Source organism: Cryptomeria japonica, chromosome 4 (assembly GCF_030272615.1).
Source record: "Cryptomeria japonica chromosome 4, Sugi_1.0, whole genome shotgun sequence".
In the NCBI taxonomy this organism is placed as follows: domain Eukaryota; kingdom Viridiplantae; phylum Streptophyta; class Pinopsida; order Cupressales; family Cupressaceae; genus Cryptomeria; species Cryptomeria japonica.
In genome coordinates this window covers 422,885,360-422,905,902 of record NC_081408.1, presented here as the reverse complement: position 1 = coordinate 422,905,902, position 20,543 = coordinate 422,885,360, and the positions used below count along the sequence as shown (strand labels likewise).

At 36.5% G+C, this 20,543-nt stretch overlaps 1 protein-coding gene across 6 annotated transcripts in view; it reads left to right on the top strand.

The window, feature by feature from the left end:
• LOC131030723 (putative threonine aspartase) overlaps nt 1-20,543 on the top strand; it is a 328,757-nt gene that overhangs the window by 188,800 nt on the left and 119,414 nt on the right. The window lies entirely within an intron of this gene.

Here is a 20,543-nt window from a genome sequence, read left to right as displayed (position 1 = left end):
AACATACTTTTTAAAATCAATGGTTCAAAATTGATTAGAAGAATGCAAGATGATTGAATTGATCTCAACTGTATGTTTACATTTATATTAATTTAAAAAAAATTATAATAAAAAACCCCCCAAAAAATGTATTTTAATATTATCAATTAGAAAAAAATGTGCATAAAAGAAAAGTTCTATTTTTTATTATTTTTTCTTTTGCTAGGAATATCTTTTAATATTATCTTCTTTTATGAGGATATTCTATCTTTTTTTTTAAGTTTCAAAAATGAAAAAAAAAAAATAAAAAAAAAATGAATTCGCTACTTTCTTCTTCTTTTTTTAAGGAATAATTTTCATTAAAATTAAAATTTATGTTAATTTATATATGTTCTCTTATGAAATTACTAATAATGTTTTATTAGAATTAATTTAATTTATAACTATTTGTCTTATGAAAATTTTAATTATTGTATATAATTACATTCTGAATAAAAAATGTATCGTTTATTTCTATTTTCTTTTGAAAATATATTTTAATTTTATCGATATTCTTAGTTTTTATAAATTTATTTTATTCACCATCTTCTTTTAAGGTTTAATTTTCAATTAAGTTGAAATTTTATTTTACTAATTTTTTTCTTCTTATGGAGTTACGAATAATAATTAAAAGATAATATAATTAATTTAATTTATAATTTTTGGTCTTATTACATTTTAATTTATTGTAGAATAATTATCTTTAAATTTTTATCTTATTTACATAATAAAATAATTTTCAACTTAAAACCTAAATTAAAAGTTTAGAGCGAGAGATCAATAGAGAGATACTAAGTTTTCATTACTCATTTCATGCCAATAATTTAAGGATATCATGTGTCCTTGGGTAGTTATGCTTAGGGTAGTGTGTCATTTGAATATTATCTCCATCTCTATCTCTCTCCCCTATTTATATCTCCTTACCTTTTTTGTATCTCTCTTTTCCCCCTCTATCCTTCATTTATCAATCTCTATATCTCCCTCTTTCTATCCCTCTCTCTATGTTACTCTCTCCTATGGCTGCCTCTTTTTATAACTCTCTACTTCTGCTCTAGCCTCTCCTTATTTCTCTACCTCTCTCCCCCTCTTTATCTATTTATATACATCTTTCTCCCTCTCCATAGTTATCTCTGTATCTCTCTCACTCACACACATTCCATGTTTCTGCCTCTATTTCTATCTCTATCTCTATATCTCTCTCACTAACACAGACATAGGCTCCCTATTTATCTCTATCTCTTTCTCCATCTCTGTCTCCATCTTCATCTCTATCTTTGTCTCTCTCTTATATACTCATCTCCCTTCATCTCTGCTACTCTCTCTATATATATCACTTCCTATATCGTTATGTTTATCTCTCTATCTCCTTCTCACTCATTGTCTCCCTCTTTCTCTCTGCTTCCATCTCTCCCTCTCTCTCATTCCCTCTATATTTCACAACTTATATCTACTTTGCCTCTCCTTCCTATCTCTAACTCTTTCAAATCAATACTTCTCCCTCCCTCCCTCTTTCTAGCACCATCTCTCCCTCTCTCCCCATCACTTCCTCTTTTTCATCTTTACTTCTCTCTCTAACTCATATACACACATTGCTTGTTTGTCCCTCCCTATCTCTATCCATATCTCTCTATCTCTCTCCTCTCTAATCCTTTCTCTATTACTTGTGTCTGTCACCTTTTTTTTTCTCAATCTCCCCCCTCTCTCTCTCTCTCTCAGTCCATCTCTCTTGTACGATATCTCTATCTCTCTATTTCTCTCTATCCCCCTCTTGCTCTTCTCTATATCTCTTTCTATATCTCTCTCTCCCTATCCCTATTCATCTATCTATATTTTCCTTTATCTACGTCACTCGCTCTCTCTCTCTCTATCTATTCATCTCTCTCTCCTCTATAGCTTTCTATCCATATATTTTTCTACCTCTATCTTCTTATCTCTCTATCTCTCTCCCTCTCCCTCTCCCTCTCCCTCTCCTCTATAGCTTTCTATCCATATATTTCTCTACCTCTATCTCTTTCTCTCTCTCTCCCTCTCCCTCTCCCTCTCCATCTCTCTATATTTCCCTCTATCTGTATCTCTCCCTCTGTTTAGTTTTCCCTATCTTTCTCTTCTTCATTTCCTCTCTATCCCCCTCTACATGTCCCTATCACTACCTCTCTCTCTCCCTTTCTCTTCTTGTATATCTCCATCTCTCTCTCTCTCTCTCTCTCTCTCTCCTTCTCTCTCTCTCCTTCTCTTCCAATATATGTCTATCTTCTTTTATCTTCCTCTCTCTCTCTCTCTCTCTCTCCATATCTATTTATCTATCTATTTATTTATTTCTCTCCTCTCCACCTCTCTCCATATCTCCTTATATCCCTATCTCTCTATCACTTTATCTCATTGTCTATATATCTCTTTATCTCTCCCTCTTCCTCTATAGCCCTCTTTAAATCTTCCTCTCTATTTTTCCCTCTCCATCCCCTTATCTTTATATCTTTACCTCTCTCAAGCTACATCTCTCTATCTCTCTATCTATTTTTTCCTCTTCTTCCACTTCGTCTTCTTTTCTGTAATGCTCCGTTTTTGCCCCTCCCAAGGTGTAGATGATTTTAGTAGCGTCAGCCTATGATCAGGATTCCCTTAGGCTAATACAGTGGATAGGGAGCCCATTATAAGGGTTAGGTGACTTTGGAGATGTCTATGAGGCATTTCTGGAGTTCAAGGCTAGTTTCCTATTTTTCAGGAAGAGCTCCTATTTTTTAGGAAGGGACTAACAGTTTACCTGAAGACCACGTGGAGCTGGTGGAGCATAGCAAGATACCTTTTGAGCATTTTTATTAGTTTTGAGGATAGTCTCCTATTTTTTAGGGGCAAACTAGTAATTCACCTGTTGACCTTCCAAAGGCTGGGGAGATTGGCAAGGAGCTAGTTGAGTCTTTCTGAATGTTTGGGGATAGTTTCCTATTTTTTAGCAGGATCCCTATTTTTAAGGAGGGGACTGGTAGTTGGCCCACCTCATTCAGACATCACCCTGGGATCAGTTGGAGCATCGGTCCAATTGGAGGGATCAAGTGATGGTTTCAGAAAAAACTTAGAATATTAAAGTAATATCTTTAATTTCAACTAAATAAAATAACGTGCTTTTTTAAATAAAGTTGCTTTATAATATTATAATAATAAATTGATTTAATAAAGGAGACCACCTTGGCGGATGTGCATCCTAGTGGGCACAAGGTTGTTTTGAAAGGACAATTAAATAAATTAATAAAATGAAGCTTATGGAAAGGTTCCATCCCTTTTGGAAGCATCTCTTTCAGAACAAATAAAACAATATTACAAAAGATGCTAATGGAATCCTAAAAAGGGTATGCCCAAGTTGAGGATGTAGTGTACAACTCCCCCTAACATTTTTTTTTCTGTTTGTTTGTATATGTGTAAATATTTCTTGCTACTTGAAATGAGTTTTTGTATGTGTTTTGTGTAGTGTCCCCTTTTCCGCTCTAGTTTGTTTTGGGGTTTGTTGGCCAATTCCGAGACCCGTTGGTCAGTCAGAGGCAAAATTAGGGTTTCCTTTTTTCTAGAAGGATGTTTCAACATTTTTGGTGGCTTGCATGTTGGAGTTTGTCAGTTTTGGTTTTGGATTCCTTCTGGGTTTTTAGAAAGCTTTGCAATTGTTGTCCTCATTTTTGTTTTAAAAAATGGACCATTACATAAAATTTTTGTGAAAAAATGGAAATTTTAGTCTATGGCATGCTTCCCGATGCAGAATTTTGACTCATCCTTGGACTGGCTTAATCCTCAGTTCATCCTCGAACTATGTTTCGAATTTCGTCACATTCTGGATTCGTTTGCTATGTCTTTCCTTCAATTTCGGGTTTTTTCTCTCCGACTATAGGTGGAGAATTTTCCTTGAACTGCAAGTTTTAATGATTTCCATTGTTTTGGTCTTTGTAGGGAAATTTTTGGCTAATTACAAGTGCACTTTATTGAAAAATAAAAACTTGTAATTTGCTTTTTATTTCCCCCTTGATGCTTTTTGGCTTTTTCAGTTAAAATAGGGATTTTTTGGTTAAGTTACAAGTAAACTTGTAATTCTTTTCTAAAACCCCTACTTTAATGGTTTTTGCTTGTAATACGGATTTTAAACCCCTATTACATGTGTGCAAGTGAATTATAACTTGTTGTAGGGATTTTATTTTCCCTTTACAAGTGATTTTAAACTTGCACACCTCTCCAAAACTTGATTTTGCCTAGGAATGAGAAAAGTGACATTTAAAACTTGTTATTTGGTCCAAAAACCTGATTTTCTCTATAAAGTGCATTTTTGAGGATTTTAAACATGTAATTGCATTTAAAAAACCCGATTTTTGCCTTATTGATGAAAAAGTGCAATTTTAAACTTGTCATTGCATCCCAAAAACCCGATTTTATCCAATTCATGCTAATTCGAACTTGTTATTCTTTTCAAAAAACCCGACCAGCAAGGAAAAACGTTTTTTGAGGATTTTAAGCAAGTTTTTGTGGAGAAATTTTTGGAGGTAGAAGGCGTTTAGGATTCCTTCCTATTCTCATGCTTTTGTTGACATCTTTCATGCCATTTGGAGGTTAAGATTGCTGGAACCTTGGTTTATAACAACAAACACGTTTTTGTTAAAAACCACGTTTTTCTCCTTCAAAGATGCCATGAATCAGCAATCTCCTAAATCGTTTTGGCTTGATATGCTAAGGCGTTGAGGTTAGAAAGAGTTTTGGCCACTTTTCATACCATTTCCCTTGCATTTGACACCACGTTTTTATGCAAATAGCGTTTTTATAAAACGTGGCTAGGGTTTGGCATTGTGGATTGTCTCTATTTAATGGATTGTCTTCTTCATTTCAAGATTGTTGCATCTTTTGGAGAGGCATTTTCAGTTTCAAGCAAGGTATGATTTCTTTTCTTTTCTTTTTTCTTTTTCTTATTTTCTTGTTTTCTTAGTTTCCTTTCTAGTTGTAATTTTGTAAATATTTTGTTCTTGCCCCAAAAATTGGTTTTGTGAGAGAGATTTTCCCCCTTCATAAGCCATTTTTGGATTGCATTGTTCCTCTCCTATTTCCCTCTTTACTTGTATTCGGGATTTTAAATCCCGATTATGAGTTGGCTGAAAATCTTTGTTCTTCCCTTACGGTTAAAGAATTTAACCATTTTTGGTTAAAATTCCAAGTTGAAAAGATGTGAAATACCCTTCCTTTCAAAATCGGGTTTTAAGAACCGGATTACATGTTGAAAAGTTCTTCCTATTTTCATGAAAATGACATTCCTGGATTTTCCCATTTTTATCTATTCATGTCACCCATATCCGTACTTTCCATTTTCGTCATTTTCCGCAAGTCTAATTCTTGTTTTCCATCCATTTCTCCATTTGCAAATTTACAAGTGTACTTGCATTCGGGTTTTAAAAATCCAATTGCATGTATGCCCTTTCCAACTTGTATACTTGCAAAAATTTCTCCAAGATCCGAAATTGGTCAAAGTCAAGATTCCCCCCATTTCCATTTATTTCCCCTCTTTCTCTCACAAAAATCGTGAAGTGCAAGAGTCGAAGTTTTTCCCATTTGAAGAAAGAAAAATGTTATTTTCAACTGAATATGATGTTGCCTTAATGCTTTTAAGTCTTCATCATAGTATTCCAGGTTGTCGATCAATGTCAGATTTACCGTCATCACCAATTCCAAAAAAGATGAAGTACAAATATGACAAGTACCAAAACGAAGTTGCGCCTTCCCAAGTTTCCTCTCCTTCGGATCGTATCAGAGATACAGAGATAGGGCATGTAGACATGTCAGAATTTGTCAAGAGGGTTGAGGATCCACAAGATAGCAATATGCAGCAGCTATTGGACAGCCATATCCCTCATGCATCTTCTTTCCCAGTGGCTGCCCTAGAACCTGAATTTGTTCTCGCTTGCGCCCATCACTTTGACAAGGAGACAAGAATCATTAAAAATGATGATGGCGAAGCAATAATCCTCTTTGATGCAGACACAATTGAGAAAGTCTTCAGAATACCTCCCGCACCTGTTTACATGGAAATCTCCAAAGAGAGTGCAGCTGAGTATTATGTGAAAAGGGAAAAAAACTGTAAGCGACATATCAACAAATGGATCCATGAGCCACGAGCCGCCTTCTCAAGGTGGGCTAAGTTGTACCATTGTGACTTCAAATGGGAAATAGGAGATGTCGTAACCTTCCTCAGCAGGATAATGGGCCTTGAACATTCTAATGTTTTTGAGCCCTGAATGTACCAGTTCATCATGTTCATAAGGCAGTCCCATCATATATCATGGGGAAAAGTCATCAGCGATGCCTTGTGTGAACAACTTTCAGCAGTCTCTTCCACCATGACTTTCTACATAAACTCATATTTGGTGTACTTGGCAGCATCGCTTAGGCATTTTCCAGGTCTTTCTACCAAGGGTGATTGCTTGCTTATACCGGTATGGGAATACTATGATCAGCTGACTTTGAGACCCAGACGATTGCATTTTAGAAGAATCTAAGATGCAATCTTCGGTTACTTCATGTGTTAGTTTGATAGAACTCTGAAGAACAAAAGGGTATCAGATGAGGCATGGGAAAGGGTGAGTGAGTATGGATGCTTGTTTCTATAGTTCCCGACCTTCACCTATATGAGAATTGGATGCTATATTGGGCAGCCATACATGCTTCGTAGATACCCAATTGATAAGATCATTCTTATGGAGTTGGGAAGACAAATCATGGCTGTCCACACTCTTCAGTCTACCAGAGACAAGGTTGGAATGGGGATCTCTACGACAAACCCATTAAAAATTGGCCGGTATTCTTTTGTCACATCCGTTAAAGCCAAGGCCATGGAGACTGAAATGCAAGAAATTAAGCTCAAAAGGTTTAACTCCAAACCTGATTTTGATTACCGGGGTATGAAGGAGAAGATCAAAAAATCCTTCGTGCATGTGCATCGCATTGAGGATATCTGGGTAGATCTTCGTACAAAGGTCAAGGTTCTGAAGATGGATTACTGCAGGCTCACTGTTGAGCAAGTTGTTGATTTGAATTTGGTGGATATTCCACAAGGGATGATTGACGATGGGCATGTACTTGATCCTGAATATATTTCACGAAGGGTTGAGGAAGTTCCACTTCTTTTAATCCAATGGTCACACAAGGAGTGCATATCCATTCTTTAGAGATTTCAGCCTATCTTGGCTAACACCAACGCTTGGTTGAAAAGTAATGCTGTTAGACTCATAAAAATCAAGATTGGAAAAGAAGATGATTCTACGGGGCCTCTTGGACATAAGTCTGAGATTCAGGTTGACAACAAGGAAGGTGCATCATCTTCGGGTACAAGGATCAAATTACGAGTTAGTCGGGCAGTAGTGCTTCCTCCTGAGGAAGCGACAGTTCGTGGGAAGGAAAAGTCACGGTTTCATGTTCAGGTGATCGATCTGGACAATCCAGAAGAAGGGCAGCAATCTGATGATGCTCCCAAGTCTCCAGCATCGGACTCGCCTCATGAGATCATTCCCCCAGTTTCCATTGAGATGCTCCTTTCTCCTCCTGACTTGTTTGTGGATGAATCTCCTCAGAATGCCATTACTATTTCGGTATACGAGCCACCTCCTGATCATCAAGAATAAAATGTGTAGGAAGTTCATGAAGATACTTTGCTTATATCCAGCTGTCAGAAATTGATACCTCCACTTCTGGTTTTGAAGAATTCATGAGGCAATCTTCATGCCCGTTGGTTACTGAGCAAACCGTGGTCGCCATCCAAAGAAATATTCTTCTCAGGATGACCACGGTTATTCAAACAAAAACCGCTTCTCCTTTACCTACAATTGCTATTGAAGGAGAGTTGATGGCTTTACCTCCATGGTTTAGTTCTTTTACTCCAAAGAGGAAGAAGCAAGAAATCTCACCTGATGCCTTTGATTATCAACAACTAAAACAGTCTAGATCCAAGGTTGCTGAAAAGGCCAAGACTATCTCCAGAGTAACTGTTGACAGCAATAGGATGAAGGTAGCTGAAATTGTTACAAGGATAGAATTGGGTAAGCAAACGCATGAGGTGATTAAACATGATGCTCATTTTTCTGTAGCTTCATTGGTACAATGGTGTGATGAACTTCTAGCAAAGAAAAACAAGTTAGAAGAGGAAAACCGACAACTTATGGCAGCTGTTCATAAAATCACAAAACCTGCTGTTGAAGGGAGTAACTCCATAGGTTCTTCTGGTTCCCAAGAATCAATTCGTGGAGTAGAAAGGGCTGCTCAGAAGGTACAAGCATTGGATTCCTGGGTTGATTAGCTTCATGATCTATGTGCACAAGTGATGAAAGACATTTTTTAGATGATGTCTAAGCTGGAAACCGTTGAAGAAAAACTGGATCAGACTTTTGATACTTTCAAAAAGAATCTGGAAATTGTTGAAGATAGTTTGACAATCTGGCATACCATGCCCCAACAACAGTTGAGTGTTCTACAGGAGCATGCCATCATCTCTTCCAGGGTCATGTAATTGGAATATGAAGAGCTTCTGGAAAATAAGGCCCTTGTTCTGAAATCCCTCATTGAGGAAATTGGTGATACAATGAGATTACGGGGTGAAGTTTTCCAAGATATTGTCTCTCATTGTGAAAAGGCCTCTTGCAACATATTAAGTCAGGATGGAGAGCTGATTCCAGAAGAAGAAGTTCTTGCTGATTTATAGATGAGGATTCATAGTGAATGGAGGAGCGAACAATTCTCGGCCACTTCAATTCAAATGTTGATGAAACACCAAATCTTTTTGCATGAAATCCAGTCCATCTTGGATAAAAACAGCTCTGCGCTCCTCCGATGTCATGATACTATTGTGAGGACCATGGTTGTTGCCAAGAACACCCATGAACCGGATCTCGAGGAACTACAAATGATCATCCAGAAGTTTGAAGGATTCGTGTCTTCATGTGCTACAGCTCAAGTGTTTTTCAACACTTAGTTGTATTTTTTCACATTTGTAATCTTTAGTTGTAGTTTTTCTTTTGACAAGTTAGATGTAAAAGTCTTTTTGTAAAATGCAAGTTAACTCATTACTTGCACTTTTGTAATTACATGTAAAGCAACTACAAGTTATGTTCAATTAGGACTGTATTTGGATTAAGTCTTAGTTAGTTATTGAAGTCTTAGTTAGTTATTGAATAAGTCTTGGTGGTTGAGAGAATGTCTCAAGTTAGTTAGGTTCCTCCCACCTTTTTCTCAAGGCTCCTCTTCTATAAATACTTGAGGGGTCTATTGTAATCTTTATCTTTTGGAAAGCAAGCAAAAACTCTGCCAAATTTACAGCAAAGAAGTCTTTGAGCTTTCATGTGTAAATTCAAGAATTGAAACGAATAGAAGGAAATTGCTCAAGCTTTGAGTCTTTGTGCTACATACTTGAGTTCGTGTTCTATATTATCTTTCTTGCAAGTGTTTCTTAAAGAGCCTGATCACAATTTATTTGCAGTCTTTGTGCTGCAAGTAGTTGAGGTTAATATAGATTAAAATAAATATTTTGTTGAGAGAAGCTGTAAGTCTTTGTGCTTTCACTTGTTCTTAGGAGAATTTAGGAATAGATTTTGTGAGAAATAGCTGTGAGTCTTTGAGCTTATACTACTTCGCATTGTTTTAAGTAGAAGAGAATAAGATATTCCAGCCTTTGAGTTGTTATAATTTGTTCTTGATAGCATTAGTATAGAAAAGGGTAGATAGGACTTCACATAATCAAGTCTTTGAGCTTGATATTGTTGTCCCGTCCCGAAGGAAGTGACGAAAGTCTTTGAGCTTTCAGGAAACTTAATTTTATTTCTCTCATTTCATTTTGAAAGTTGTTACTGTTGTTTTATATCAAATCGCTATCACTTTTCTATGAAGAGAAAAGGATATTGTCTTTCTTGAAAGAAGAAGAAAGATTGCTATCCCATCCTATTTTAGTTTTAAAGTTGTAGTTAGATAGGGGGAGCCTTCCCTTAATTAAGAGAGTTTTACTCACACGTTGTGGTTGAAACCACAATTTTTTATATTTCCCCAAGTGTGCAAAATTTTCAACCAACAGCAATGATGGTACATGCATAGCAAGCAGTGGAGTTTGGCAGACTTACTATTTTTAGTAAGTGGAGGCGAGAGCAGCTTATTTCTCTAGGTTTTTCTGGGTTTTTTGAGAGCTTGGTGATGGTATAACATTCAAATCAATCTGAAGACTTTTTCCGGACTTACTATTAATAGTAAGTTGCGGTGGCTACTCAAAATGTAGTTAAAATCACTTTGGAAACACTTACTATTTTTAGCACTATGCTATTTATAGTAAGTACTATTTTTGGCAGGTTCCTGTGTTCTAGGTCAGATGGCTATTTCTAGCAATGCAGTTCAGTACTTTGGCCTCAACTCAATATTGGCAATTGTCAGTAATTGATGAAGGTATATTTTAATGGTCAAGCCTTATATTTATTTTATTTAGACTTGGATTTGGAGAAGAGAAATAATATTTTTATCCTAAGTCTATTTGGCGAAATATTTTACCTTCATAATGGGGCGCCAAAATGCAGTTTAATTTTATAACTTATGGTTGGACGCCTTTGGAGGAAATTCTCATTAAAAAGGTTTATACTTGGTGTTATTTTAGCATTGGGTAAAGTTGGTGTCCACTTGAGGGAATAATGTATTTGTTGCCAAAAAAATATTATTATTCCTTGGGCGATTTGATAAGGGAATGAAATAAAATACAAATTAAAGGAAATTTGAATGTTGCTGTTTAATCCCATATTGGAGGGAAAGGAAGTTCGATTTGGAATGGAAGGTATAAATAAGTGCCTTGGCCTTCATTTGAGACTATCCATGAATATTGCAATGAAGTGTTGCCAAAATGTTGATTGAATGCTTCAAGAAATGCTTCCTCCTAGATGGAATGCTTAGCTTCTTGCTTGAAAGATAGCGACTAGTTGATACTGTGGGACTGTTCTTCACTCAGGAGAATAGATGTTATTCATTGCGAAGTTTGTGCTCAAAGTTTTCTGATTTTGGAGTGTTGTGTGTGAGTTCCAGGTTGCTGTTTTTAGTGTGGTTGTAGGTGTGTTTGCTCATAGGTCTCTGCATGATCATCTGATGGTTTTGGGTATTTGCTCGTTTTTTCCCTATGCTTTAGGTGATCATTTTTGTATATTTTCGGTGCATAATATGGTGTAATCATTTTTATATTGCAAGTCAAGTTTCTGCCCTAACCGTACCATTCTGGAGCTGCCTTGGGATGCATGCAAATTATATTTTAGTGTGTTTGTTGCAATTTGTCAATCTTGTAAAGTTTTATTCAATTGCAATAAAAGAACAAATTATATATGTGAGAATTTTATATGATTATATTGTCTGATAATCTGATTGTTTTGTTGCAGGCTGAAGGAGAGAGATCATTAATATTTTTATATGTCTTCTCCAAATGATTCATGTTGGGCTTTATATGTTTTAGAAGACCGGTCAATAGATGTCTTGACCGGTCATGTCTTTTAGACATGACCGATGAAGGTACCTATTGATCGGTGTCTTTCCATATTGCACATCCCGATTTCGGTTATGTTTGGTAACTAACATTTAATACTTAAACACTTGGTTGAAACGGTGTTAGTTATGATGCTTTGTTAATGGCCCGATTATAAATGTTTATCGGTATGAACGAAACCCGATAACAAATAGCATTACATATGCTATTGGGTTAATACCCCGATAGCATATTAATGCCGATTCATAAATGAATCGACATTAATATGCTATCGGGTTATTAGCCTGATAGCATTTAGATCGACGCTTAACTATGTTAAGCAAGTCGTCGATCTAATCCATCTTTATGAAATGCCAATATCATAATCATGATCAATGTTACAATCTGATACACATATTCAGTTCGGAAAGCATAAATCAGATAATCTAATAGCATAGATGAATAAACCATAATAGAATAAAAGAGATTAACGGGTCAGAGAAGTCTTATCTTACAGAAGCTACTAATGCATTAACAGTCCCTCTTAGCTTTGGAAGATAGATAAAGTACCCTGCATCACATTTCTCTTTCATAACCAGAATAATGTCAGTCTCCAAGAATATATATCATCTATACATATGATATGAAGTACCATCAGGACACGATACAAATATACAACATTACTCTAAGTTTGTGACATAGAGTATCACCTAACCATGTGATATAGAAGATTCATCATTTCATTATGACAAGATATCACCTGAACACGTGATATCAGTATTGCCTAAACACGCAATACTACGGATAAACATATGAGGATGGTTAAATTCTCATCTTATCCAGGTTGTGATATGTGCACAAACATTTTATACAAATGTTTTACCACAACACCATCATGGCACATCCATGACATACCAGAGATCCAACATGATAACTAGTTTAGAGAATCATAAGATCGTCACCTTATGATGTTTGCATACAAGTGTTCATAATATGAGAGATCGTTACCTCTTAGATATGAACACAGGGGGTGAAACCCAAAATGTTTCAACATGACAAAACAAGTTTACACATTAAACATTTTATTTACAAAGCAGATTACCTTTCTATCATACCTAAACCTTTTATGAAGTGATCAATCTTCACTTTGGAAAGAGGTTTGGTCAAAATGTCTGCAGTTTGATCTCCTGTACAAACATATTCTAATTGAATTACATTCCTGTCAACCATATCTCGTACATAGTGGTATGGGATCTTAATATGTCTGGACCTGTCATGGAATATTGGATTTACTGAAAGTTTTATGCAACTTTGATTGTCACAATGAATAATAGTAGGTTTCATAGGTTCTCCAAACAATCCCACAAGCAACTTCCTAAGCCATATTGCCTCTCGGGCAGCCATAGAAGTTGCAATATATTCGGCCTCGGTGGAACTTTGAGCTACAGAAGACTGCTTTCTGCTGATCCAAGATATCATGGCTGAACCTAAACTGAAACAACACCCTGAAGTGCTTTTTCTGTTAGTCACATTGCCAGCCCAATCTGAATCTGTAAATCCGTGTAGATCTATATCAACTTTCTCATATTTAAGACCAAGGTTTAGGGTACCTTGTAAGTATCTTATAATATGTTTTACTGCCACCAAGTGTATCTCCTTAGGTTCACACATAAACTGACTTAGAGCATTAACAACATAATAGATATCTAGCCTTGTATTTAATAGATACATTAGGGGCCCAATCATCTGCCTGTACTGAGTAGGATCAGTGGACTGTGATTCTGCTATTGCTTCTTTAATTTTATGTAAGTTGGTTTCCATAGGAGAGGTCATGGGCTTACAATTTAGCATTCCGAATCTCGTCAAAATGTCCAAGGTGTACTTTCCTTGGTTTAGTACAATATTATTGGAATTCTGCCATACTTCTAACCCTAGGAAGTAATGAAGTAGTCCTAAGTCCTTCATATCAAATTCTGTGGATAGATCTTTCTTGCATTGATCTATAAGGTGATCATCTCCTGTGATTAATAGGTCATCAACATATAAAATCAATATTAGCATATCACCTTTATTTCTTTTGTAGTAGAGATTAGGATCTGCATCATTTTTAGTGAAACCTAGTTTTGAGAGATAGGTGTCAATTCTTTCATACCAGGCCCTGGGAGCCTGTTTGAGCCCATAGAGAGCTTTCTTAAGTCTACATACATGAGACTCTGCATTATGAATTTCAAACCCTTCAGGTTGTTCTAGGTAGACTTCTTCTGAGATCTCACCATTTAAAAATGCTGTCTTAACATTCATCTGGTGTACCTTCCATCCCTTTGCTGCTGCAATGGCTAGTACAACTCTTACCGATGTATATCTGGCAACAGGTGCAAATGTTTCTTCATTATCTATTCCTTCCCTTTGTGAGAATCCTCTAGCTACAAATCTGGCCTTGTGTTTTTCAATACTGCCATCTGCAGCATATTTGATCTTGAAAAGCCATTTAGACGAAACAACAAATTTCTTAGTTGGCCTAGGAACAATCTCCCAAACATCATTCTTCATAATGGATTGATACTCTTCAGACATGGCATCCTTCCATACTTGATGTTCAAGTGCATCTGATACATTGTTTGGTTCAACTTTAGAGAGATCATTCATAAGGGCAACATAGCTAGTGAATTTATTAGGCCTTTTACTTTCCCTAAAGGTTCCTGAAGGAGCAGCAAAGTTCTGAGCTTCTGTTACAGTCTTGGTGGCCCATAGTGGTCTTTTCTTGAGTTTTTCTCTAGGTGGGTTTTGAGTTTCACCTATAGTCTCCTTAGGATTCTCCCTCTGAAGCTCAGGAGTAGGATCTTCTTTTATGTTAGGAGTAGGGATATAGATTTCAGGTTCTATTGTACTTTGGGCTCTTTTGAAGCCTAAGTATTCTTCAAAGATTACATCCCTACTAAGTTCAATATTTCTTTGACCTTGTATATAAATTCTATAGGCCTTGGATGTTTCACTATATCCTACAAGTATTCCCCTTTTTCCAGAAGGTTCTAGTTTTAGTCTTTTCTCTTTAGGTACAGGTATATAGACAGGACACCCAAATATCCTAAGGTGGCTGATATCTGACTTTATTTTGGTGAAGACTTCCTCAGGAGTTTTATCTTCAAGGTGGGAGTGAGGACATCTGTTTTGTATATATACCGCAGTGCTAGTTGCTTCTGCCCAAAGTTTGATATTTAGATTTTGATCAAGGATCATGGCTTTGGCAGCTTCTGCAATAGTCCTATTTTTCCTCTCAGCTACCCCATTTTGTTGAGGATTATAAGGTATTGTTAACTCCCTCTTAATCCCTGAATTTTTACAAAATCTTTAAATAATTCTGAAGTATATTCCCCCCCATTGTTAGTTCTTAGGGTTTAATTTTATTTCTTGAGTGGTTCTCCGTTAGTGATTTGAATTCTTTAAACCTATTGAGGATCTCTTTTGATTCTTTACATTTAAGAAAGTAGATCCAAGTTTTCCTAGAGTAGTCATCAACAAATATTACATAATACAAAAATCCCCCTAGAGAGGGTTCGAACATAGGTCCACATACATCAAAATGAACTAATTCTAATATTTTGCTTGTCTTCCTAGTACTATTTTGGAAGGCACCCTTGGTATTTTTACTTAGGGCACATCCCTTGCACGCCTCTGAATGATATTGCTTCAACTTAGGTAGACCTGTGACAAGATTTCCCATAGATGATAAAGCCCTATAATTCAGGTGGCCTAGTCTTCAATGCCACACCTCATTTGCATTTGTGGCTTCATGAATTAAGGCTAAGTTGGGCTCTATGCATAGCTCATACACATAGCCTTGTCTTTGTCCAATGACTTTAGCTTTCTTGATGGTAGAATTTCTCTGCCAAGCCAACACCTTGTTTTCCATGAAGGTCACTCTGTATCCATTATCCTCTAGTGCTGATATGCAGACTAGATTTCTTTTGTTCTTGGAGACAATCATGTCTTAACCTTTCAAACTTAGGATATTTGGACCTTGCACTAATGCCTTGGACAAATGTATTCCATCCACTGGGCAACCCATCTAGAGCAATGAGTGTTAATTCTTTACTCTGGATCTCATAATCAAGGGTTGCAAGTTCATCTCTTAGGGTTGATATTCACATGAAGTAGGAGTTGATTGTGTCCCCTTTGTTCATCGTGATATGATTTATCTCTCGTTTCAATGCCAGAGTATGACTTGCATTTGATATCTCAAATGTCCTTTCAAGTGCTTTGAACATTTTGTAAGCCGTCTCTTGTTTCTTTATGATGGGCATTATGTTGTTTCTTACCCCATCAACTATTTTTTTAATAGCCTTTTCATTTCCCTCAATCCATGCTGTTTTGTCGGGTTCATTCTCGGGTGCTGCACTTTCAGTTTGAACATATGAATCAACTTTGTTTTCTCTCAAAATCATTTTGATTCTAAACTTACAAGCTAAGAAATCATCGCTACCTCCGAGTATATCTTCGAATCTAATAGCGCTAGCCATTTTGAAAATGTGATGTAATATATAATTTTGTTCTTGAATTATTCAGAAATTGAATAGCCTCAGATTCGATTAGCCTCGCTCTGATACCATGTAAAGTTTTATTCAATTGCAATAAAAGAACAAATTATATATGTGAGAATTTTATATGATTATATTGTCTGATAATCTGATTGTTTTGTTGCAGGCTGAAGGAGAGAGATCATTAATATTTTTATGTCTTCTCCAAATGATTCATGTCGGGCTTTATATGTTTTAGAAGACCGGTCAATAGATGTCTTGACCGGTCATGTCTTTTAGACATGACTGATCAAGGCACCTATTGATCGGTGTCTTTCCATATTGCACATCCCGATTTCGGTTATGTTTGGTAACTAACATTTAATACTTAAACACTCGGTTGAAACGGTGTTAGTTATGATGCTTTGTTAATGGCCCGATTATAAATGTTTATCGGTATGAACTAAACCCGATAACAAATAGCATTACATATGCTATCGGGTTAATACCCCGATAGCATATTAATGCCAATTCATAAATGAATCGACATTAATATGCTATCGGGTTATTAGCCCGATAGCATTTAGATCGACGCTTAACTATGTTAAGCAAGTCGTCGATCTAATCCATCTTTATCCAATGCCAATATCATAATGATGATCAATGTTACAATCTGATAAACATATTCCGTTCGGAAAGCATAAATCAGATAATCTAATAGCATAGATGAATAAACCATAACAGAATAAAGGAGATTAACGGGTTAGAGAAGTCTTATCTTGCATAAGCTACTAATGCATTAACAAATCCTAGCTTAATCGCCAAGCTTCTAGCCTTCATTTGCAATCGATTTGGGGTCATTCCATTGAGTGTGGGCAAAGTTGTGAGTGTTTTCGTGAGTCTTGAAGTCGCTGGTCTGCGTTTTCCAGCATGTTGTTTTGTATATCAGATTTTGAAAATTGATAGTGAGAAGTGTGTTGGGAGTTGTTAATCTTTAGTTGCTTTGGAGTGCACAACTAATCATCTGCAGTGATGGACAGTGATGCTCTTAATCTGAAATCTTATGCTATATATTGTAAAGCTGGTTAGTAGTAGTAACAGCTATCTCTTTTTGGATTTTATCACATTATCCACTAAATAAGTGGAGGAGGTTGGCTTTGCCGCCTATCTTTTCTTACTGTAATGTTGTCCTCCCATTGAATAAGCGGTTGAGTAGATTGTTATTTTCATTCTCAGTCCTCCCGTTGAATAAGTGGTTGAGTGATTGTTATTTACTACAATTTCATTGGCATTGTGATTGGCTGGTCATACTACCAAATTGTTGTTAAAATTTCTATTACCTGCTGGACAAGTGGGGCTGGCTTGCTTCCCAACATTGTAATTTCCAGTGTTTTATTGAAGCTAACGATCCCGTTATCACCGTATGCTCTCACCTTCCCACATTGGACTCTTGGTGATCAGAAAGTGGAAGGGTTACTTTTCAGTTGTGTTGTGATTATTCTTTCTAACCCTAATGGGTGTTTTGTGATATTTGAAACTGGAAAATTTGAAAAAACAAAAAGGGATATTTTATTTTGCAAGAAGGGTTTTACTTGTTCATAATGCCATTCATGATGCCCAATCATAATTAAAACAAACATAACATTGCTGAAAAGGTAAATAGCTCACGATTTATTCATTCATGATTCCAAATCAATGACAAGATTTAAAATTTGTAAACACCGAAGTACCTCTACACCTTTCTGATTTTTGACCTGAGGACGACCCTTAACTTTGACCAGTTTGCAGCAGTAGTGATGTAAGTTGCTCAGGACTGAGAAATACCCTTTTCTAGGACAGCAACATACTATTTTGCCACTTCTTGATCACCGTCCAGGCACTCAGACTTGTTCTACTTCCCAATACCTCTGTGACAGTTGTAGTGCATGATTTAAGAGGCTAGTCTCTTGTTTGCTGCTGTAGCTTCTTGGTGAGTAAAATCAAGTGAAATCTAACCCGTACAACTCAGATAGCCACAATAAGTGCCCCTATTTAACTATTATCGCCACACAACTTCCAGAACTCAGAAAATAACATTAAAATTCTAATAATTGAGCAGCAGCAGTGTATCAAACTCTGCAACAACATTAAATTCTTCTACCATTAACAATCGTATTACTGTTGTAGCCTCTGAGAAACACGAGAGGGCACCTGGAGGAAACGATGAGGCAAGGTACATGCAAAATCTCTTAAACCTGCAAGTCTAGTTGCTAGAAGCATTTCCCACGAGCAAAGACTCTCTCGGCCCTAAATTCGACCATACTTGGTTTCTAATTCCCTCCCAACGACACACACAAAATCTGCCATGTGTGCCTTAAATCCAAACCATATACGTGCAAGCTCTTCCCACTCTGTTCAAGCCCTTTAGTATCCAAAAAACACTGTGAATCCCCCTCATTCCACGTATGTTGAAAACCCCAAATTGCATAGACCTGCTCAGAAATCTTGTCCACATGAACCAGGTATTGCCCTGAATAGGATAGGAAAACCACACCCTGGTGAGATCTTTCACCCAGAAAGGTAATATACTCTCCCACACTCTGCAATAAATCCAAAAGCCCTACCAGAGCCTACACGAGTTCTTCTGTGTATACGTCAATACCCTCTCCATCGTGAAAGAGCTCTCCTTTTTTCCTTCTTTCGTTCACCAAACTTAACAAACACATTAAATTTGGTATGGTCTCCCACTACCCATGCCATACACAAGGGAATATTATATTTTTTTTTTGAGGTCCACTTTAATGCCAACTAGGAGAGGAAATTAACATCGAACTCCTCATAATTCCCTTTTTACACATGCCCCATTCATTAAGCGATATAAATAAATATTGTAATATTTCACTTACTCCATATATGGGCATCAAATAAAGTTAAATTAAATATTAATTAAATGCACTTTGAAAATATTAAGCCTTATTTTTGCATTTAATTAATAAAAAACTCAAAACTTCTCCTTACCATATGCATTAGCCTACGGGAAACATATAATAGGCTAACTTCCTTCGGAAACTTCGATCTAGAGAGGGCACATTATAGACGACAGCATAAAAGAACATTTGGGAGTTCAATTTGGCATTCTTAACATCAATTTTTTCTTTGGCATTGTGGTTTTGAAGTTCTGCAGCAAAGAGTTTCAAAAGTTGATTGTGGGGATGGAATCCTTGACAATTTTGGAGTGCTTACAGGTGTGGAAGATCACCCTAGAGCAATCCTACAAGTTACATCATTTAGAGAATTGCAGGGAAGCCTTCAATATTTAGATTTGAAGGGAAATCAGCAGAGATTTTCAGGGGTTCAAGGGCAGATTGAGGCACATTTGCTTGCAGATCCATTAGTGTAGCAGCTTTAGGAAGACCGTACCTTTCACAAGCTGGCCGTACAGCAGATAGACACCCTTGTGGGAGTTGGAGGCATTCTTTGGACAGAGTTTACACACTGTTTCAGACTTGCACTTACATCAAACCTGGCCATGCCAGTTAGATGAGCAAATTAGTCCCAAACATACATTTTTACATCAGCCAGCGTAGGGTTTTGAATTCATTAAGAGCAGATCATATTTGTATGCAGATCTCCAACTAAATTTCCGATATGTACACCATCTCTTTGATGACCAAAAAAAGTCAAATAAATTATCATTTGCTGGTGCATTTTCAGTTCTTTGCATCTTCAGAATATTTCCATTATTGCAGTCATCTCTTATTTGTCAAAAACTCAAGAAAAAACCAAAAAATCAAACCGGCATTTGAGATCCAGGGGTGGATCATTACATTTTCCTACCTATATCTTCCTCTCTCCTCCTCTATCTCTATACGTGTCTCCCTCTAGATCTATATAACTCTCTCCCTATCCCTCCTATTAGACCTCTATATTCTTATCTCTTATCTTCCCTATATCTATCTATCCATACTTCTTTCATCGATCCATCTATCCTTATTTTGCATCTCTCTATCTCTCTCTACCACTATGTGTGTCCCTCTCTTTATATGTCACTTCCTATCTCTATCTTTTCTTTCTAACTCTCTCTCTCTTTCTTTTTATTTATTTATTTAGCTTCCACATCTATCTAATTTGCCTCTCTCTCTTTATCTCTCCATATTTGTCTCCTTTTCTCCATCTTCATCTCCATCTCAATCTCCATCTCTATCTATATCTCTATATTTATCTCAATCTCCATCTCTCGCACTTCCCACCTCTATCTCTTCCTCTTTCTATCCCTATCTCTAACTCTCTCTCCCTCCCACCTAAGCCTATTTGTAATGGAACTTGATTGTCTTCCTAATTCAAAGGTTTTGTTTCAATTATGATTGGATACTTGTAAGTAGATGCAAAGTGGATTTGAAGCTATCACTTCTCCATTGAGACCTTCATTCCACAAATATCATTTTCTCAATGGCCTACGAATTGATTTCATGTACTACACAAATTTATGGAAAAAATTGATCAAATTTTCCCCTAATTGACCTTTCACACCTATTTGGCATACCCAT